Raw genomic sequence first — 22810 nt, forward strand, 5'->3', positions numbered from 1 at the left:
GTTTAAATAGTCCTGAGGAACCACCGACATCAGTGTTCCTCAGTCTGCACATCTGGGGAAATACCTGTGTCCTCAAATATGCTAATAAATACTCAGTGCAAAAAAAAGGTGTTCAGTGGTCAAAGACCATGGAAGAACCAGGATAGAAGTTGCCCTTCTAGATGTTAAAGGCATGGAAAAGTCCTGCAATTTCAGCATCTGCTTGAATCATGATACAGATGAAGAAAGTTGGAGGCTGAGAGGAATTACATGCCCTTCCCAGAGTCACAGGGCGAGGAAGGGGATGGGGGGACGGTAAGGCTCGAGCAAGACAGCCTGCCTCCAGAGTCCACACTGGCGACCACCGTGCTTATACTCGGCGAGATGATTCCTCTGTTTACTATCACTGTTCTTACTCTTGATCTTCTGATGGAAGGGAGCAAGGGCGGGCAGCAGCAGGGCCTGGCAGGAAGTCATCCCCATGACAGTGGCCAGAAGGAAGCTGAGGATCCAGCTTCCCAAATCCTCTTCTGTTCTCGGGTCTGCTGTCACTGGCTGTGTGACCTGGGGCAAGTTATGACCCTTCTCCAGACTAAGATGTCCCATACATGAAACTAGGAGCTTGGAGTAGATAATCCCAGAAGGCCCTTCCAGCTCTAGACAAGAGTCCGACCCCACTGTCCTACCCTCAGCTCCCATCTCCCTCCCCATCAGCCACAGCCTCTCCCTGTCCCAAATCCTCGACTCCATAAACAGCCGTGGCCTGCACTCTGTGTCCGGGCTGCCAGGCTAGGCTGAGCTCTGGCCAACGGCGGACTAAGCACTATTTGGCTCTCCCTGCCATCATCCCTTCATCATCCTCCCTGTGACTCATCCGTTGAGTGTTTCCAGATTGGACCCCAATCACCATTGCTCAAGGTGGATGGATAGGGTGAATTTTTCCATCTGGGGTCCCAGAGAGCCGGTTTTACCAAGAGCTCCATACAATGGGCCACGAGGCAGGACGGAGCCCGCACAGACCCTTAGCACTGCCTCTGGGCTTTTAAGTCCAGTCCTTATATAAAGGTAACTGTATAGCCTGGCCCCCGGCAGAGTTAGCTAACCTCTTTATGCCTCAGTTTCCACACCTGCAACGTAGCTAATAATACCCACCTCCCTGGTGAGCACACCATTCAGTTATACGCAAAGCGGCCAGCTCAGTGCCTAGCACACAGGGCGCTCCATCGATGCTTAGATCATAAGCCTGCTATCTAACTAGAGGGCTCTCTGAGCTGTTTTCTCAATTCAATCTCCCCCTGCTCCCCAGGCAACAGAGGACAGGAAGTAGAAAAAAGTGGCCGATGTTTGACTCTTGCAGACTCCCAGAAATCTGAAATCCTATACTCGTGGGTTATTAGAATTGGTAGAGACCCTAGATTCTCCACCTGCTCATTTTGCAGAAGAGGAAACTGAGGCTTAGGGTGAAGTTAGAGGCAGGATGGAAATGTTGCCCAAGCCTTCCTGGCTGGTTTGAGGAAGAGGTGGGATTAGAACCCAGGTGCCAGGCTCCCAGTCCGGTGGTCTTTCTGGGGCCCTGGGGCAGCGAAAGAGCAGAAGGCCAGTATCCCTGGGACGCTGGGATTCTTGTCCCAAGTCTGCTCCAAGTGGCTGTGAGATGATGAGCAAGGGGCTTAGGCCCACTGGGGCTCCAAGGCCTCGTGATAAAACTTACGGGGTTGGACTAGATTGGGGTGCCCCAAAGTGGGGTGGCCAGAAAGCTGGAGCCCCAGAAGATTCTATCAGGTGATTTGCCAAGGAAGTTTGACAGGGACCAAAGGGGTGTCAAGGGAGGGCTCCAGAGTCAGGTGGATCAGTGTTCAAGTTCTGCCACTTACAAGTTGTGTGACTTCAGGCGAATTACCCTCTCTGTTCCTCGGCTGCCCCGTCTGTAAAATGAAGATAACCCAACATACCTCAAAGGTTGCCACATGAACCGGAAGAAGATAATGTATGCTGCCTGGCACACTCGAGGCCCTCAGTGAACAACACCGGTTATTTTTTCAATCTCTCAGGAGCACGTTTAATATTATCCCTCCCTCACAGATGAGGTAACCAAGACTCCAGAGGGGCAAGACACCTGCCCAAAGTGACGGGACTCACAGGAACAGGGCTCTGGGAACCGCTCCCCATCTCTTCCAGCCCCCCCCCCCAAGAAGGAGGTCTCTGCCTGGCATCGGTAAAATACAGCCATCCTCCCCAGAGGAGACCACCGCCCTTGCTGGCCTCCCATGACCTGGCCCAGCCCCAGAGAGTTTTCTCATCACTCACTGGGGAGGAAGCCAGTTCCCCAGGAAACTGCTTAAACATGGGGCCCCAGCTCCTCCCTCCCAGAAGTCCCACCCAGCCTCTGAGACCGGCAAAAGGACATTTAAAGGCACAGGAGGACCTGCAGGTGGTGACGGTCCCCTGGAGCCTCCTGTGAGCCCCTCGCAGAGGTTACTTGCCACCTGCTTCCACCTTTGAGACCCTGGTTGTTTCACTCAAGAAACCAGCAGGGGAAAACTGGACAGGTACATGTAAAAGTATGAGATTAGGGCTTCCCTGGTGGCGCAGTGGTTGAGAGTCCGCCTGCCGATGCAGGGGACACGAGTTCGTGCCCCGGTCCGGGAAGATCCCACATGCCGCGGAGCTGCTAGGCCCGTGAGCATGGCCGCTGAGCCTGCGCGTCCGGAGCCTGTGCTCCGCAACGGGAGAGACCACCACAACAGTGAGAGGCCCGCATACCGCAAAAAAAAAAAAAAAAAAAAAAAGTATGAGATTAGATCACTCCCTAACACCATACACAAAAATAAGCTCAAAATGGATTAAAGACCTAAATGTAAGGCCAGAAACTATCAAACTCTTAGAGGAAAACATAGGCAGAACACTCTATGACATAAATCACAGCAAGATCCTTTCTGACCCACCTCCTAGAGTAATGGAAATAAAAACAAAAATAAACAAATGGGACCTAATGAAACTGCAAAGCTTTTGCACAGCAAAGGAAACCATAAACAAGACCAAAAGACAACCCTCAGAATGAGAGAAAATATTTGCAAATGAAGCAACCGACAAAGGATTAATCTCCAAAATTTACAAGCAGCTCGTGCAGCTCAATAACAAAAAAACAAACAACCCAATCCAAAAATGGGCAGAAGACCTAAATAGACATTTCTCCAAAGAAGATATACAGACTGCCAACAAACACATGAAAGAATGCTCAACATCATTAATCATTAGAGAAATGCAAATCAAAACTACAATGAGATATCATCTCACACCAGTCAGAATGGCCATCATCAAAAAATCTACAAACAATAAATGCTGGAGAGGATGTGGAGAAAAGGGAACCCTCTTGCACTGCTGGTGGGAATGTGAATTGGTTCAGCCACTATGGAGAACAGTATGGAGGTTCCTTAAAAAACCACAAATAGAACTACCATATGACCCAGCAATCCCACTACTGGGCATATACCCTGAGAAAACCAAAATTCAAAAAGAGTCATGTACCAAAATGTTCATTGCAGCTCTATTTACAATAGCCCGGAGATGGAAACAACCTAAGTGCCCATCATCGGATGAATGGATAAAGAAGATGTGGCACATATATACAATGGAATATTACTCAGCCATAAAAAGAAACGAAATTGAGCTATTTGTAATGGGGTGGATAGACCTAGAGTCTGTCATACAGAGTGAAGTAAGTCAGAAAGAAAAAGACAAATACCGTATGCTAACACATATATATGGAATTTAAGAAAAAAAAATGTCATGAAGAGCCTAGGGGTAAGGCAGGAATAAAGACGCAGACCTACTAGAGAACAGACTTGAGGTTATGGGGAGGGGGAAGGGTGAGCTGTGACAGGGCGAGGGAGAGTCATGGACATATACACACTAACAAACGTAGTAGGGTAGATAGCTAGTGGGAAGCAGCCGCATGGCACAGGGATATTGGCTCAGTGCTTTGTGACAGCCTGGAGGGGTGGGATAGGGAGGGTGGGAGGGAGGGAGACGCAAGAGGGAGGACATATGGGAACATATGTATATGTATAACTGATTCACTTTGTTATAAAGCAGAAACTAACACACCATTGTAAAGCAATTATACCCCAATAAAGATGTTAAAAAAAAAAAAAAAGAAAAGAAACCAGCAGAAGCCTGGATGCCCTGTTATGCTGCGTGACCTCAGGCAAGTTGTTTAACCTCTCTGAGTCTCGGGAACCTTTTTAGACAAGAGAAGTGAGCAGAGTTTGGGAAGCACGAAGAAAGCAGCAAGAGTTCACAGAACCTAGGAATCAGAGGGCCTGTAACAGCCTCTAAATGTCTCCCTGATGTCTCCTGTCCCTTCCAACTCAGCCCCCACCAGGACAAAAAGTTCTGACCACGCTGATCATGCCCCCCCGCCACCAGCTAGAAACAACTGAACGGCTCCCATGGTCAAGATAAAGTGCAAGCTCCTAGTGAGACGGACGAGTTCTCAAGTGGTGTTCCTGACCGCACCCCTCCTGACCTTGCAGGGTCCTACTTTGCACTCACCTCCAGCCTCTGTACACACCTGGGACGCTTCCCTCTCCCAGAACCAACTCTGCCTCTAGGCTGCTTCGTCCAGCACTCCCTGGGAAGCTCCGGTGAGCCCCTATGCCTGGGTCAGGCACTCTCCCCTCCCTCCATCAGTTACCTGCCTGCTCCCCCAACCCCAGATAGGTGGTCACCATGCTTCACTCATCCTTAGCTTCTAGCCCAGTACCCAGCTCCCAAGGGGTGTCCATTAAATATATGCTGGGAGGAGAGGAACGCGAGGACGAGCAACTGAGAACAAATTAACGAATCCACGAGCTGTGGCGTCCTCCTCTGCAAAACGGGCATGCGTGGGAGAAGCAGCCGGACTCGCTGGCTGCGGACCCTCACCCCCCTTTTGTGGCTGGCACAGGCTTGCTGGGTGGTATTTCACCTCTCGGGACCCTTCTCCCCGCTGTAGAGGGAGGACAATAACAGCACCCGCACCTCACTTACCGTGAGGACTCAGTGGGCTAATCCTCCCAGAGTGCTCAGCTCAGTGCCTGGCATGAAGAGGTGAGTTCCTCGCACTTGACCTCTGGGGAAGAAAAGCGGGAGACGGGCGTGACACGGGGCGCTGAGCTCCTGCTGCAGGGTCCGAGTGGCCTTGACACCACCCTCCCAACTGGCTTGGAGGCTGCCCCCGTCTGCTGGCACGGGACCCACACCCCAGCAGCCCAGTGCCCCGGAGAACGTGAGCCCCACTGAGTCGGGAATGAGGGCTCAGCCCCTCTGTGCCATCTCAGACCAACCACTGACCTCTCTGATCCTTTCTGTCTATACAAAGGCGGGCTGAGGCTGCTTCCGTCATTGAGGGGACCCAGCCATCTCTGCCTGTTCCTTTAGTGGCGGCAGAATGACCTCTCCTGGGGGGAGCAGTCTTGGGGGGCACTTACCTCACCGTCCTCTGGTCCAGGTTTCATTGAGAAACATGAGGCCATCAGATGGGACTGTCCCCAACTTCTCCTCATGTATAATCCAAATCTAGCCCATCTTCTCCCATTTCCTAAGAGCATCCTGGCTCCATCAAGGGCCAATGCCTTCCCCGCACCGCGACTCCCACATCATCACACCAGGTACCACCCTCTCTCATTTGCCTAAAGATCCGGCTCCCGCAGCTGCCCCCTGTGTCTTGTCCCCTCTCGGAGCAGTCCTGGCCACCCGCACAAACCACTCTCCTGGGTCTCCCCACTTCCCCTCCACCCGAGACATCTTTTTCCAACCCCCCTTTGCCTGGCCAACATCTCAGCGCTGTCCGCACACGCTTTCTCTCCTTGTTCCCCTCCCATCCCAGCCACTCCCACTGCAGATTCCAGCCCCATCCCTCCTCCAAAAGTGCCCTTATAAAGACCCAAACTGCCTCCGTGTTTCTGTCTGGTCTTACTTCCACTCTCAACGGCCTGCAGCCCTGTGGCCCACCAGCTCTCTTCTGCAACAGGCCCCGTGGCGTGGCGTGGCATGGCATGGTGTGGCGTGGCATGGTGTAGCGTGGCTTGGCGTGGCATGGCATGGTGGGGCATGGCGTGGCATGGTGTGGCGTGGCATGGCATGGCATGGTGTGGCGTGGCATGGTGTAGCGTAGCTTGGCGTGGCATGGCATGGTGGGGCATGGCGTGGCATGGTGTGGCGTGGCGTGGTATGGTGGGGCATGTGGCATGGCGTGGCGTGGCGTGGCATGGTGGGGGTGTGGTGTGACGTGGCATGGTGTGGTGTGGTGTGGCGTGGTGGGGTGTGGTGTGGCATGGTGTGGCATAGCGTGGTGTGGCATGGCATGGTGGGGTGTGGCGTGGCATGGCGGGGGTGTGGCATGGCGTGGTGTGGTGTGGCGTGGCATGGTGGGGTGGGGTGTGTTGTGGCATGGCGTGGCGTGGCGTGGCGTGGCGGCTTCCCAGAGACCCCACTCTCCCTCCCTTCTCCTCCTAGCACCCTGGCTGCCCCTCCTCGGCCTCCTCTCCTGGATCCTCCTCCTCCACCTGGCCTCTGGGTGGTCCCATCTGCGCCATCTATATGCTAATGACACCCAGCCAAGGGCCCCCACCTCTCCCGTGGACTTCTAAGCCAGCCTCTCAACGTGAACCTGTCCCCAGCTGGATCCCTGGATTCTCCAAAAACATGCTCTCAACCCCCTCTGAACCACCTGTTTGTAATGACACCACCACCCACCCAGCCACTCAAAAGAAGATTCTAGAAGTCTTGGCTCCTCTTCATTCCTCTCTTTCCCTCAGCCCCTGTGACCAATCCACCAGCAATTCCAGCCGATTCTTTCTCTAAGTCTTCTCTCCAGTTCCATGGCCACCTCTCATCCCCGAGCCACCCGAGCCTTTCCTCCGGGCCCAAGTCCACCCGGGTGCCCACAGCCAGTTCTCCTCCTGCAGCCAGAGGGTCCCTTCCTGAGGTGAGTCGGGGCCCACAGGCTCCAGCAGGCTGCGGGAGGGGTCAGCGGGACGGCATGCAGGCACGCAGTCACCGGTCACCTGCTGGCGAGGCCTCGCCTTTCTCATCTATGAGTCCATCCCTCACCCTCCAGTGTCCACTCCAGTGCTTCCCCATCATAGGCACTCAGTTATTTCTAAATGAATTATCTGAAAAGAACATAAATTTCTTTCCAGAGCTATTTATAGCTGGAATCTTGGGATTGTATTTCATGAATAAAGGTATTTACAGGAAACTAAAAAGAAACTGCGGCTGTCTTCCTGCTGCGCCTGGATTAGCCATCCTAACTGCCTGCCTGGATCCACACGGCCCTCCACAGCACCTCCTTATACTGCCCTCCCTGCCTCGGCTGCTGCAAGCCCTGGGCTTTCTCCTGTTCAAACCAGCCAAGATCATTCTGACCTCAGGGCCTTTGCATGTGCTGTGCGCCTGCCTGGAACACGTTTCCATCTGCTCTTTGCATGGGGAGGGGGAGGGGGGTTCTCCCTCGTCATTTGGGACTCAGCTTAAATGCCTCTCCTCAGAGGGGCCCTCCTCACCACCTCCAGCTGACAAATTCTGCACCACTAACCCCCACATACACCCCCTCCTCTCCCAACAGCCTCCCCCCAGCCCCTGCTATTCCCATCCTATCACATTAGGTGGTCTCCTTGGCAGGACTAATTCCATGACATGTGGTTACTTTAACTCGTTTGTCTGGCTTTTGTCTCCTCCACCATCACATAAGATCCACAAGGGCAAGGCTACTTACAATTGGCCTGGTCACTGTGGTAAGAACCACCAATTCTGCCAGGACAGTGGGCCAGGCACTGTCCTGAGCAGCGTACTTGTATTCTGCCCTTTTTACAGATGAGAAAACTGAGATACAGAGGGGCCAAGTGAGTTACCCAAAGTCCAGCATAGAAAGAGGCCCAGCAGGGACTTCCCTGGCCGTTGTGGTTAAGACTCTGCACTTCCACTGCAGGGGGCACAGGTTCAATCCCTGGTCAGGGAACTAAGATCCCACCTGCCACGTGGTGCAGCCAAAAAAAAGAAAAAAAGAAAAAGAAAGAGGTCCCGCAGGAAGCAGGGTACCATTTCCCTGTGCCCACCTCACGCCCAGCACAGACCCAGCCCTTTGTGGGCCCTAAATTGGTACTTGCCGAATGATTAGATGAATCGTTGAATAAATGTAATACACTGCAAGACTGAGACAGGTTGTCTTCAGGTGGCGCAACAAGGGGGATTCTTTTTTTTTTTTTTTTGCGGTACACGGGCCTCTCACTGTTGTGGCCTCTCCCGTTGCGGAGCACAGGCTCCGGACGCGCAGGCTCAGCGGCCATGGCTCACGGGCGCAGCCGCTCCGCGGCCTGTGGGATCCTCCCGGACCGGGGCACGAACCCGTGTCCTCCGCATCGGCAGGCGGACTCTCAACCGCTGCGCCACCAGGGAAGCCCAACAAGGGGGATTTTAATTTTCTTCTCCCTGTATATTCCAAGTTTTCTTCAATAGTCACATAATACACGCATAATTTAAAGTAAAATAAACGCTTATTTAAAAGAAATTCAAAGGTTCTGGGTAACGCCAGGGTTCCGGAATATTTTTCTTCGATTTCCAGAGACGGTTATTCCTCTACTTCATTTAAACCACAGTTTTTCTAGGGAAATTGAATAAAAAGCCCGTATTTTTAAAGCTCGCTCCAAGTCTGCCCGCTTCAAACAATGAAGAGGACAGTGATGGGAGCTGGTTCCCGCCTCGCGTGCTCAGGGCTGGAATTCAGGGATGCATACTAATCAGGCAGCCGCTGGGAGGGGGGTCCTGCAGAGGCCAGGCTCTCAAGTAGGGGGGGCTCCAGACCCAGAAAAGCCACCTCGCCTCGGGCCCGATGTGCAGTCATGGACAGGGGTCGCCCCAAGCCACCTGCACTGCCCCGGACTGGCGATGTCCCTGCAACGAGGTGGTGGTGAGGCCGGGGCCAAGGCCACCCTCCCAACAGGTCAGTGGGAAGATGAGCCGCTTGGCACAGGTCAGGAAAAGGTAAAGCTCTTGGCTCAGCCCCAGCCTCTGACCAAGGGATGGGCACACCCTGCACTGCTGGCCAAGCGATGATTGCCCGCCCCGAGTTCCCACGGCATGGGGAACCCGCTGCCAGGGGCTGTCAGAGGCACGGAGAGGCCAGGCCCTGGAAGGGGCGGCACGGCTCCAGGACACGGGGTTGAGAGCCGGGGCTCTGGGCAAACAGAACAAGGTCGAGCAGTGCTGCTTTCGCCCCTGCGCGCTACGTGTCTCTGGACAGGCAAGATAACGTACCTGAGCTGCAAAACGGAGCTGATGACACAGCCCACTCGTCAGGACTGCCGAGGACCAAACTCCTGCGAGCCCCGCCGCCGCCCCCGCCAATGCGCCTGCCACTCTGTCAGTTAGCGCTCTCCATAAACACAAGCCGTTATACGAGCACTTGCCAGACACCAGGACTAGCGGTCCACCTGGGCACCGAGTTCTATTCTAGGCCTTGACCCTCAACCACAGGGTGAGGAACCCAGCTATATGCGAGAGGAAACACGCATTCACTTCCAACGAAGAAGGGCTGAGTGTTTTGAGATTCCAGACATGTGTCGAATCTTCTCTTCCTCCCCTCCTCAAAGGGCAAAGGGGAACATAGAACAAAGGGGGACTGTAGAAAGAGCTCAGGGCCCACCTGGTTCGAATCCTGCCACTTATACTGTGGCCTTGGGAAAGTCACTCAACCTCTTTAAGACTCAGTTTCTTTATCTATAAGATGGGATAATAGTACCCACCTGCAGGATCAGTGTGGGAATTAAATGAATTGATGCATGAAAAATGTCTGCCACATAGAGGCATTAAAGTAACATGAGTTGTCTTTAAACACACAAGCTCCCAATTATCTGCCTAAATGAAGGGCAGAAGTAGCAGAGGTGATCAAAATACTGGATAACATAAATAACCATTACTTTTATCTTTGGGGTGGAGGGAGGGCAGCAGACCCACCTTCCCAATTCTGTATTTTTTTCGCCTGATATTAAAATGGAAATTTTTTTATGAATCCACCAGCCACAGATGCTAGGGCTGGAGCAGCAGCAAGCTTGAGGATAACAAGAAACTACCCGGAAAACTTAAAGATTTTCAGGGGAGGGGGTGATCCGCAGAGCACGATGCCCCTGGCAGAAGAGGTCTGGCAGCGTTCCTTTGCTGGTACCCAGATGATGCTGTGCGCTCTGACTTGAGAAAGGTTCAGGACTTCCCCTGCTCTGCCACCAGCTCTGCAGACTCCTGGTTCACCTGACACCTGAGCCAGACTGAACTTCCAACAGCTCATGCCTCCAAGCCTTTGCCCATGCTGTTCCTTCCACCCAGACCCTTGCCCTCTCCCCATCCATTCTTCTGCTACACTCTGCACACACTCCCGCTGTATGTAACTGTGCTCGTGCCCCTCTCCCAACCAGGGCTCTCAGACTGTACAAGAGCTACAGCCTGCCCATCAACAGTCTGACTCTACTCTGCCCCTGAATCCATATGGATGGGTCCTGTCCACTGTTGCCTAAGCCACCCCCAGACAGCTCTAGCCACCCGAGTCCCGGCCATCACACCTTCACCAGCCCCGAGCTATTTGAGTCGTCCAGTCTCTCCTCAGGCACCCCAGCCACTTTGCCTCCCAGATACCTGAGTCATCTTGAGTGTGGTTTTTCAGTCAATGGCAAAGCAGGTTCGCAATTAACTGAAACGTATCCTCATCCCACGTCCCCTCTTCTTGGTGCATGGGAAGATAACTCAGTTTCTGGAGTGGAGAGCTCATCTGAGGGCCACTTATAACCCTACCATCATAGCAGACCCAGCCCAGCAGCTGCCACTCTCACTGGGATGACCCTGAACCAGCCCTGGAGTTTTGTCACATGAGAAGGCAAGCTCCAGAGAGGGGCTGTGCTCAGGGAGCTCACTGCTAGATCCCCACGCTGTGCTGGTAAAATGTTTAACAGCTGGTTCTCCACACGGGGGAGAACTGGGACACCTGCATCGTTTTCCAATTTCTGTGGTATAAATGCTCTCACTGTGGCCACTTTGAGCTACAAGGTGAGCCCGCTGAACGGAGTTGGGAAGAGACAGGCAGGAGCGCACCCGTATGTACATTACATCCCTGACTTACAAAGGTTCAACTTAACAATTTTTCAACTTGATGATGGTGCGAAAGCGATACGCGGTCAGTGGAAACTGTACTTGGAATTTTGAATTTGGATCTTTTCCCAGGCTGGTGACATGCAGTACAACACTCTCGTGATGCAGGGCAGGGCAGCGAGCTGCAGCTCCCAGCCAGCCACGCAGTCACCAGGGGAAACAGCCGATACGCTTACAACCATTGTGCACCCAGACAGCCATTCTGTTTCTCACTTTCAGTACAGTGTTCAATAAATTGCGTGAGATAGTCAATACTTTATTATAAAATAGGCTTTGTGTTAGGTGATTTTGCCCAACTGTAGGCTAATGGGAGTGTTCTGAGCACGTTCAATGCAGGCGAGGCCAAGCTATGACGTTCAGTAGCTTAGGTGTATTAAACGCAGTTTCCACTTATGAGATTTTCTTTTTTTAACATTTTATTTATTATCTACTTATTTATTGGCCGCACCTCACGGCTTGCTGGATCCTAGTTCCCCAACCAGGGACTGAACCCGGGCCCTGGCAGTGAAAGCGCCGGGTCCTAACTACTGGACTGCCAGGGAAGGCCCTTGACTTATGGTATTTTCAACTTACAATATTTTCAACTAACAATGGGTTTATCAGGACCCATCAGAAGTTGAGGAAGATCTGTATGTGTGTATATATACGTATACACACACACACATACACACACATATAAAAGGATCTATCTATATATATATACACACACACACAAAAGATATAAATAAGCACAAATACATAGGTAACTGTGAAAAACAGTGAAATAATCGGGAAGTACTGTATTCTGAGTACTTATTACCCTTGTTTTTGGTTATTTAATTGTAAAGGTATATACTACAGCCAGCTTACATACTATAAACTTGCAGGTTAACAGCCAACTCGCAAAACGCCTAAAATTTATCAATCAGATATCATTCTTCAGTACAGACTCCAGCACACCACTGCCTGGGGCCGGGCACAGGCTATGCGAGGACGGGTCACTCCTGGGAGCTCATTAGACTAGGACCCCAAAGGAAGGCGACTCAAATGCCCTCCATTGAGGCAAAGAGAGACCAAGGAACTCTTCAGGGACACGTGGCAAGAAAGGAGCTGAGCTGAGGCCCAGGCGGCACAGTGGGGGAGGAAAGAGAACTTTGGCCTACTCCGCTGTTTATGAGTTTGACTGTCTTTCCTGGACTTGAGGGCAAGGACAGCAGATGAGAAGCCAAAGATACTAAAGACAAGCTCGCAGAAGAAAGCAAGGACTGGGCGGTCAGGGAGACCCAGGCTTGAGTCCTTCACTGACTGTGACCTTCGGCATTCACTCAAATGCTGTGCTTCATCTTCCTCATCTGTAAAATGGGTATGAGCCCATCTTCACTGCCTAATTATCAGGGTGGTTGTAGAAACAAAAAGACAGCAGACATGAAAGAGCAACATAAATCTAAGCTACTATTATCATACATACATATGCAGATGACATATATGCACCAGCTAGCCCAGCACCTGGCACATACCGGGTTCCATAAAGAGCTTTTAATTTACTGTTGATTTATCTGTTAATTTACTATTTATTTAAATAACAGTAGGTCTTCCTCTTAAACGAACCTGGTACCTGGGTCCCAAGAAGTCCACCAAGTTTCCCCCTCCCCAGACTCCTTCAAAGCTAACCTGTGAAACAGGACAATTTAGGATCCATTAGTTCCAGGGCATCCACATAACCAGCAACCATTTACTGAGCACCTACTGTGTGTCAGGCGCTGGTGATCACGACAGACAGGGTCCCTGCTCTCGAAGGCTTAGAGTCCGCTGGGAGGGGTCAAAACCCACCCCGACCGCAGTGAGGGCTCCAAGAGCATCACGAACAGGAATCCTGGAGCCAGCCTGGCTGCCCAGAGAGGAGGAGATCCCTGAGTGAGAAGGGAAGAGGGGAAGGATGGGACCAGCTAAGGCAACGGCTCTCTGGTAGAAGAGGAAGGAGCAGGGGAACTCAGAAAGGCAAGTGTGATGCAGCAAAGTAAGAAAGACGCAGGCACAACCTGAGGCCTCACAAACCAGAAGAAGAGCTCCATCCCGAGAAGTTTTAACCCAGCCACAGGGAGCTCGGAGATTTCCAGACTGTGCCCTCCTTTCTAGTTTATATACCCGAGGCCTGGACACTGTGGGGCATAGTGCTGGGTGGACAGACAGAGGGACGGATGGATGCTGCAGAGAAGAGCTGAGCATGCTAATAAGCCTGCACGACCTGTCCTCTCTCCCCAGCATCCGAGGAGGAACAGATGGGGCTTCAGCAGGCAGAGCATGACTTCCCCGGACCGAAGCCCTCCAGAAGGCCAAGGCCTTTGAGGCAAAGTCTTAGCTCCAGAGCCCGTGCGCAGGGCGGCCCACCCCTACCACCTCCCCGCTGTGGCCCGAGGCAGGGTCCTCAGGCTCTCAAGGCTAAAGGAAGCTTCCTGACCCCCTGCCCCAGGACCCCAACGTGGAAGAGGGAGAAAGAACTCTCCCCAGACTCCCCTACATCAGGCCTGGCCTTCCTCTCAAAGACCACCCCCGGAGGCTGGTCTTCATCTTCACAGAGCCTGTCCCGGACACACTTTTCTGTCTCCAGGAGTGTCCAGGCCTGACCGGGTTCTGTGGCCTTGGCCTTCCGGCTGACCAGGGAATCCTCTCCTCCCACACTCCCCTCCTCCAGGAGGCCGCCCCCCTCCAGTCTCTGGGCAGGGGTCCAGGGTGGGAGAGGTGGGCCCAGAGCAGAGGCGAGAAGAGCATCCCTGACTCCACTTAATCCCAGGGACCCTCAGGTCAGTGCAGGGGGGAGCTGAACCACAGTGACAGCAGGACCTGAAGGCCTGGGTGAACCCAAGGGAAAGTGAAGCCCAGGGTGGGGGTGGGGGGATTTCCAAACTGTCCCTGCCAGACCTGCTGAGGTCTCACACACACACACACACACACACACACACACACACACACACACAGATGCACAAAAGCCAGACAGGAGTCATGCAGAGGGATGGGACACCCAAGGGACACAGAGTCTCCCATGGGGGGAGGGGACACACACACACACACACACACTAGTAATACAATCGCTCCAATGTCACAGGACATCCATACACACAGAGAGGAAACCCCAGCTCTGGGACCTCACCCCCAGAGACACTGAGATACACACTCGCATACACAACCGGGCACACGGAGGAGACCCGGGCTCCGGGAGAGACTCTCCCCCGGAGAATCGGGGACACAAGAATCACGCACGAGCGGAGACCAGGACCACGCGGGAGACGGAGACCCTGGACTCGGCGACACTCGCACAGGGACGCCCACGGCCCCGGAGAAACCCGGAGCCACACGGACACCCTGGCGGGGTCTCGGGGATCGCGGAGCCCCCCGCCCGGCCCCGCGCCCCGCGGGCCGCACTCACCGGCTCCGGCCGCTCGGCCGCGCCTTTGTTGTCCGCGCCGCTCACAAAGGCGCCGGCGGCCGCCCCGCACCTCAGCTGCCCCGGCGGCCGCGGGCGCCCATGGCCGGGCCGGCCCAGCTCCGCGCCCCAGCCGCCCGGCCCGCCGCCGCCCGAGCCAATGGCCGCGCCGCGCGCAGCCCGCGAGGTCACGGCCCGGTCCGGGGTGCGCCCGCCGCCGCCGCCGCCGCTGCCGAGCGGCCTGGTCCAGCCGCGGCGCACAACGCAACGCGGCGCCGCCCCCGCCCTCCTGCCAGCCCGGCCCGCCGGCCTGCTCGCCGCGGCTGAAGTCACCGCTTAACCCCTGCTGGCCAGACCGCCGCGCCCGGCGACCCCCGGAAGGCCGGGAGCTCCCCCAACCGCCCCCCACCCCGCGGCCGGAGGAGGGCTTCCCTCCCGCCCGCCCACCCAGCCTCTAGCCACACGGGTGGGGAAACCGATGCCCGCAGGGGCTGGGGCAAGACCCTCCAGGTCTCACAGGGCTCCCTACTCCTTCATCCCCACCCCCGTGTCCCCTCCCCCTTCCCCGCTTCTCCCTTGGAAACGTCCCCGGCCCGCGCCGGCTGCTTGCTTCTCCCTCACTTAGAGGAGCTTGCCCAGGGCTACCCAGAAGGGTGAGGGATGCCTGGGTTGGTCCCATAGGAAAACCCAGACCTGCGATGGGCCCCCACCGAGCCCCTGCCGCAGAGAACCCTCCTGACGCATTACATCAGCCCTGCACCCTGGTTTCCCATAATAACCTCAGGAACCATAATCCTGGCAGCTGCAGGCATTGAGGGCTTTGAACTAGCAACCACCCTGCCATGTAGCTCCATTTTCTTGATGAGGAAACGGAGGCTCAGAGCTGTAACTTGCCAAAGCCCACCCAGCAAGGAAGCGGTGGAACCAAGATCCTAGCATGCCCCTCCCTCCCAGTACTCAAAGCTACCAAACCCTAGTTACTCCCTCTCAGAATTCCAAAGAGGGCCTCCGGATATGATGCAATTAATTACAGTTATCAGCTCATTAATTAAGATGATCCCTGTTGTTATTAAACACTGCCCTGCTACCTCCCTATATGCAAAGAAATTCACACTCAGGCTTATCAGCAATGACTCCTGGCTTGATAAAGAGTTCTGCAGCCTCCAAAGGGCACAGGTGTATGTAGCCTGGAGTCTGTGCTGGCCTGTGTTCGTTCTTTCCCACAGCCAGCAAACACTTTTTTTCTTTTAACTACTCCCTGTTTGGCAGGCACCAGCCTCAGGGGCTAGGAATGAAACAAGGAACCAGACAGACCCTGGCCCTGCCCCCTCGGCTCTCCTAGGCTAGGAGGAGACAGGGATAACCGGCCACTACAGTGCAGCAAGACAAGCCACACCAGTCCACGCTCTCTGAAATCATCTTATTCATTGATAGGTTTGCTTTTTTCTTGTCCATCTCCACACAAGAACATAAGCCCCATAGAGCTTGTCCTAAGAGTTGTTCATAAAGTCATCCTAACCCCCGAGCCTAGGGCAACCCTGGGCTCACACTGTACAGCCAGTAAATATTTGCTGAGCACTTACTATGTTCCAGACATCATTCTAGGTACGCAAGAGACATCAGTGAACAAAACAGGCACGGCCCCTGCCCTGCTGGATTGTCCATTCCAGGGAAGAATAAACAATGGCCATGACAGCAGGGAGGAAAGTTTCTGGAATGGCAGGAAAGCAGCAAGAACATCTTCAGATGTCTATCCAGTAACCTCGGGGCTCACGGTATTAAGCCTTGGACCAGAGTTTAGATATGCGGGTGCTGCTGGCATAGAAACAGTACAAGTCCCTGGACCTGCATTTGCAGCCTTTCAGACCTCTTCCAGCGCCCCCCTGGCTATAGTTGTTTCCCTCCTGGGCCTGAGCCCTCCTGAGTCCTCCAGTCTGGAATGCCTGCCCCCTGTTTGGTTGCACTAAGGTCTACCCTCCCTCGCAGAATGATCAGAAGGCCCAGAATCTCCAGGAAACTGCCCCACATGGCCTCTGTTCCCCAACCACCTCTCCCTCTGAGCTCTACAGCGCTTCATGCTTTGGTTAGTTGCTTCTGTTAGCGCTTTTGTTTCTGTTAGCTGATTCTGGGCATGTAATGACTCGAACCGTCTCCAGCTTGAGGGCAGCGGCCATACCTCAGGCCCCCATTGTGCCCCCAGAGCCCAGCACAGGTTAGGGGCATACCAAGTGGACACCCTCAAACTCTTATCAATAGAAACTTCTGGATCCAGGGTTGCAAACTACCAGCTCACAGAACAAACAGAGCCTGCAGAAGCATTTTGTTTTGCCCACAGTGATTTTATTATTGTTAATTAGCTACCAACATTTAACAATTGAGAGATTTCCCATCCATTCATTGCCAGACTGCTGGCTTCTCTTAACAAATCTGACGATCTGGTAATGCCAGGCCCCCATGGCCACACTCTATAGGCCCCAAGGAGCGGTGGTGGCCCTTTAGAACAAGCCGTGTCCTTCCACTTGTCACCATTCCTCCCAGTCCTGTGTCATCCATTTGACCTTGAGGCCCCTCCTCTGTGAATTAGTGTTTTCATTTCATTTTCCATCTACATTCTACTTATACTGTATGAGAAAAAAAAAAAAAAAGCACATCAGGAAACACATACTCGAGAACAAATGAGCCTGCAGCCCTCACCTTCTAGGTCAGGCCAGGCCCCAGCCCAGCCCAATTCTCCTGCATTCTTGCTCTCCTGACACGCATACACCCCTTCTCTCTCGCCTGCCCAGCCTCACATGCTAAGCTCCACAGCACGACTGAATGTACAATGCGTTTCACTGGGTCTTTGCCTATGCTGTTCCCTCTGCCTGAAACGCCATTACTGCTCCATCCCCCAGGCTCTGTGGCTTTTTGATGCTCTGCACATAGAAAACACCATCTCAAGGATCTGTTCTCTAGTGACCCAAGACTGGGCTCCTGGGCTCCCATAGCATCCTACCGTCCCCTCCTCCGTGCACCCATCCTACCGTGTTGTGTAGGGTATTCGCCCCATGCCTTCCCCCGAACTGTGAGTCCTCGGGAGGTGGAACTCTGCAATCTCATTCATGCTGGAATTCCCAGCACCTGGGACAGAGCCTGATGGAGCATAAGCACGAGACAAATATTTGCTAAATAGTTGAACAAATGGGTTTCAATAGCCACAAAAGGAACAAAAGGGATTTCTGGGAACGTTTCCATGTCCCAGAACATTCAATTAACCAGAATTTCCCACTCGCTGAGCATTCTGGTGGGGCGGGATCTATTGTGTAAGCATAATCATGGATGATACATCTGGATGGGACTGGGACTCTGTTCTCCCTGGTCTCTACTGCTGACCTGGGAAAGAGGAGGGGAGGGAGGGAGGGCGTGGCAGTATTTCCCATTGGTCAGAGAGGCTAAGTGACTTAGCCAAGGCTGCCTAGAAAGCTGGTTGCAAAGTGAGGATGGGAACCCAGGGCTTCTGCCTCTGCCTCCCAGCCTGGCCCTGCTTCCGTCGGCCCAGGCTTGTAGTAGATCAAAATGGAAGAGGGTAGGGCTTCCCTGGTGGCGCAGTGGTTGAGAGTCCGCCTGCCGATGCAGGGGACGCGGGTTCGTGCCCCGGTCCGGGAAGATCCCACATGCCGCGGAGCGGCTGGGCCCGTAAGCCATGGCCGCTGAGCCTGCACGTCCCAAGCCTGTGCTCCGCAACGAGAGAGGCCACAACAGTAAGAGGCCCGCGTATCGCAAAAAAAAAAAAAGGAAGAGGGTAGATGGGAAAGTGGACTTCCCAAGTCCAGACACCACCCCTGCACAGGCAGTATGAACGGAGAGTGTGCAGAAAGCAGCTAGTCCTTATTTCCTGCATCGTCAAACCAGTCATGAACAGGTTCTTATCTAAGAGATGCTGGATCGCATTTTGATTATGAATGCGGACGACATAATCTGTCTTACCAAAATGAAACTCTCTTTTAGTAACACTGCTGTCCCTGTTCAGTAGGATGGGCAACTGGAAGGCAGCTGGGCTGTACTGAGCAAGCTCCCCACCACCTCCCAGTTTCCTCATAACTCAAGACCTGCCATGTGTGGGGAAACACACAGCTAGAGGTGGTTTGGGGGGCTCAGGTGAAGAAGGAAACTTGATTTTCTGAGCTACCACTTTACGGGCCTTGGTGTAAGGGAGAGGACAGTCTGAGCAGCTCTTTCTCTTGGGGATGTAGTCTCAAAGTTCTCCCAAAACAGCCATTGGGGGGGATGGACACTCTTGTCCAGTGGGCTGGACACAGACACAGGACAGGGCTCTGCACCCCACGCTCTCCATAGGACCCTGAGAACAGCACTCAACCTCTTCCACTTGGTCCCAATGCCTGTAAAAGAGCAATAATCCTTTTGCCCTCTTCTATCCCATAGGATTTTGAAGGGCTAGAAGACTAATATAGTCTAACAGAGATTTTTCAACATCTCAACAACAAAATTAGATAAATATGCTATTTGATACTATATTATCATAAATGATCATAAGTATTATTGATGAGAGAGGCAGGCTAGTATAGTGGTTGTCAAGAGTTCAAACTCCAAACACCATTGGAGAAGGGAATACAAATATGAAAAGGGAGAAAAGTAGAAGGAACCCTGTGGTGTTGGACTGGAATTGGAGATTTGGGTGTGAGCTCATAGCTCTCTCATAGCTCTGTCCACCAAAAGGGCCTGGGAACAGGGACACCCAATGACAGTGAACACACTTAGCAGTCAGATCATGGTTTCTAAATACCATTCTCTGAGACTTCCCTGGTGGTCCAGCGGTTGAGACTCCGCGCTTCCACTGCAGGGGGCATGGGTTCGATCCCTGGTCGGGGAACTAAGATCCTGCATGCCACGCGGTGCGGCCAATACCATTCTCTGTTAAAAGGAGCCAGAGCTCCTTGGAGAAATGGCTGATTCCAGAGGAGGCACAAGCTGTGCCTGAAACATATTGCTGGGCCAGAATTTCCAAGAGTCTATACCGATGTAAATGAGTACATGAATAAATTGAAAGCTAGGAATGCTATTTGCAGAGTCTCAAAGTACTTCCTCACAAAATACTTATTAACCACAAAGGGGGAAAGAGCAACTTTACAGTGGAGAAACTTGGCAGTTACCTCCTCACCCAAGTGGTCGGATTGGGTGACCGTGACCAGCTGGGGGACATTTTGACATCATGAGTCTCCTGGTGTGATTCGCTGAGAAAGACACAATATCACTTCATGATCTTCCTGCCAGATATGCACAACGCACATCATCACAAGTGAACATCAAACAAACCCCAATTGAGGGACGCTCCTCTAAATGTCTTCTAAAGTGCCAAGGTCACAAAAATCCAGGAAAGACTAAGGCGCTTTTCCAGATTGAAGGAAACCAAAGAGACTCAACAACCAGATGCAGCATGTGGTCTGAACTCCATCCTTCGCCTGTAAAGGACATTATGGGGACCATCTGCAAAACTTGAAGAGGGTGTGAGGATTAGGTGGTAGAAATGTATGATGTGAATTTCCTGACTTTGATGGTTGTATCATGGTTGTATAGGAGCATGTCCTTGTTTGTAGGAAACACATACTACATATCCAAAGAGAAGGAACGTCACATCAGCGGTTTCCTTTCAAATGCCTCAGAGGGAAAGTCGTATTGTACTTGCAGCTTTTCTGTAAGCTTAAAGTCATTTCTAAAGTCAGATGGCCTGTGCTAATATAAAGCAAGTTGCTTAATTCTTTGAGCCTCAGTTTCAACGATCTATATAGTATAGGTGAAAGTAATAATACCTACCTTATGAGGTTGTTTAGAGGATTAAATGAGGTAATATTTGTGGACTATTTAACACAGAACTGGGCTCATGTATATATTCAAAATTTTTGAGGGACTTCCCTGGTGGTCCAGTGGCTAAGACTCCGTTCCCCCAATGCAGGGGGCCCGGGTTCAATCCCTGGTCAGGGAACTAGATCCCACATGCCGCAACTAAAGATTCCGCATGCTGCAACAAAGATCCCTCCTGCCGCAACTAAGACCCAGCGCAGACAAATAAATAAATAAATATTTAAAAAAATTTTTTTTGAAAAGCTACCTAATTTTTCTTGTTCTTTACGCAGTTCCCTTCCCTAGGTGAGAGCCAGCATATGGAGTAAGGTAGCAAATTCCAGGTCCTAGGGGGTCAGGTAGGAGATGAAAATGGGAGAAGTAGGTTGAACATGACCACAGACACTATGTCTCAAGGTTGGAGGCCTGGAAAGCACGGCCCCAGATAAAAGGGGCAGTCGCCACCCAGTTCCGGAAGGTGAGTCACTGTGCACTATGCAGCTTTCGTATTGTTTTTCCCAAGAGAAGCTAGAAATCCAGATTTCCGTATGAAATCCCCTGATTTTTAATATTGGCAACTATTTCAAATTTTAAATGGACCAATACTTTGTGAGCCACACAGGCTCCAAGTACCAGCAGCAGGAGTTCTGAAAACTTGTCCTGAACACTTAGAAACACGGAACGCTCCTGTGGATTGGCAGAAATAGCACCGAACCATTGTTCACCGTTCTTCTGCCGCTCTGGTAGAGCCTCTGAAGAGGCTGGACTGGACGTGCCAGGACGCGTGCACCTCCCTGTGCCGTGACAGCAACCCATTCCCCAGCGTGCTTGATTGGACAACAGGGTGAACATCTGACCGACCGACACTGGGCCCATCAGCTCGTCTCACTCAAGAATTTGGCATTGGAGAGCTGAGAGGTTGAGTCAGTCAAATGACCACGGACGCTGAACCTGAAAGATGGTGCCGAGCCAAAGCTGGCAATCGTGCTGCAACAAACCACAGCCAAGTTCAAGCTGAGGTTCTGGGGGATCAGAAACGCCACAGAGAAACAACAACAACAACAGCAAAAGTAAAGTGGGAGAAAAAGACAGTGAGGCAGAGATCACCTAGCCCTAGCAATAATAATAGCAGATTCTTCCATAACACTCTGCACTGGGCTCTGTTTAATCACTTTCATGTATTAATTCATTGAATTCTCACAGCAACCCTATAAAGTAGGTACTTTTATCCCTGTTTTACAGATGAGGAAACTGAGGCACAACGATATTCTGTCCTAGCCTTGAACGTCCATCTGAGTGAACTGTTGTGTCCTTACAGAGACAACCCCCCTTCACTGCACTCACCTGAGTGGAGTTTTATTCATATGATCAAAGGAGAGTAGTACCCACTGCCCATGGCTACCATCTTGGCGCAGGGTGAGGGGGGATTCTGGGACCAATTCATGTATCCAAACATCCTGCTCTGGTCTCTCTGTATCTCCCCAAATGGAAAAGATGAAACGGAAAAGGGAAAAGTCGCAGCCTGGGCCATCAGAGGCAGCTGCAAACATGTTAAGATCCTCTGCCCATCAACCCATGCCCACCGGCCCCGTGTGCCAGCCCAGTCTACACTAGGAAGCCAGCCTCACCTACTCCTCGGGGTAGCTGCAGCCTCCGCTGGGGATAAGCAGGCAGAGGACTTGGGGCTGCCTGTGGAGCCAAGGGGAGGTTGGGTTTCTCTGCCTGGGACCTGGCCAAGGAGCCAGAAAGGACAGAGAGACAAGGTCTTCTCTTCTTGGCATCAGGTTACTGCCCCTACCCAGGGCTCAGGGTGCCAGGCAAGCCTCCCAAGCAATGAGAGTTGCCGGTCAGCTGACAGCAGACAGAGTCCAAAGCCTGTTCTAGAAGCTGCCGTAAGAATGAAGAGGATATGGCACTGGCCGCTGAGGAGGGGCAGCAGAAAGGGAACCCGGCAGACCCAGTGGGCCTCCAGCCTTGCCGAGCAGACCAGGCTGGGCACTGGGGACCAGACAGAAGGTCTCCAGGAGAGAAGGTCCTAGGCCTGGGGAAAGGGAGGCACAGCGGCTGCCAGCCTGACGCTGCAGTGACACTCCAGGGAGGCCTTAGCCCCTGTCAGCAGGAGGGCCTGGCAGTGACTGCAGCCTGGCACCAGCCCCAGAAACCTTCAGCATCCCCCAGTTTCACCGCCCAGGGCTGGGAGGTTCCATAAGCTCCCTGGTCTCCCAGATGAAAGACGCTTTCTAAGAGTCATAAAACCGTCCCCACTGGAAACAATGGGCCCTTATCCTGCTGTGTCCTTCACATAAACTCCCATTAGCAACGCACCAGAAGCTGCAGGCAGGAGTTTTATAGACTGGATTTTTGGACCAGCCCCAGCGTTCATTAACACCTACTCCCTCGCCCTGCGTGGAGACT

General features: G+C 52.8%; 1 protein-coding gene and 1 long non-coding RNA gene across 5 annotated transcripts in view; both read right to left on the reverse strand.

Moving 5' to 3' along the window:
* The window catches only part of ARHGEF10L (Rho guanine nucleotide exchange factor 10 like), a gene marked incomplete at its 5' end in the record, with an annotated part of 146836 nt that extends 132231 nt beyond the window's left edge, over positions 1-14605 (reverse strand). For all 4 annotated transcript variants that reach the window (XM_082675294.1, XM_082675292.1, XM_082675293.1 and 1 more), the window contains one exon: positions 14561-14605. The remainder of the gene's footprint in view (positions 1-14560) is intronic.
* A 2290-nt stretch (positions 14606-16895) lies between these two features.
* On the reverse strand, positions 16896-22067 carry LOC309818833. Its single transcript, XR_014296385.1, has 3 exons — positions 22024-22067; positions 17581-17689; positions 16896-17178 (listed from the first exon to the last, which is right to left on the reverse strand). It is a non-coding gene; the product is annotated as an uncharacterized lncRNA (long non-coding RNA).
* Between the last annotated feature and the right edge of the window lie 743 nt (positions 22068-22810).

The sequence above is a fragment of the Grampus griseus genome, assembly GCF_964374135.1.
Source record: "Grampus griseus genome assembly, chromosome: 1".
Lineage (NCBI taxonomy): Eukaryota > Metazoa > Chordata > Mammalia > Artiodactyla > Delphinidae > Grampus > Grampus griseus.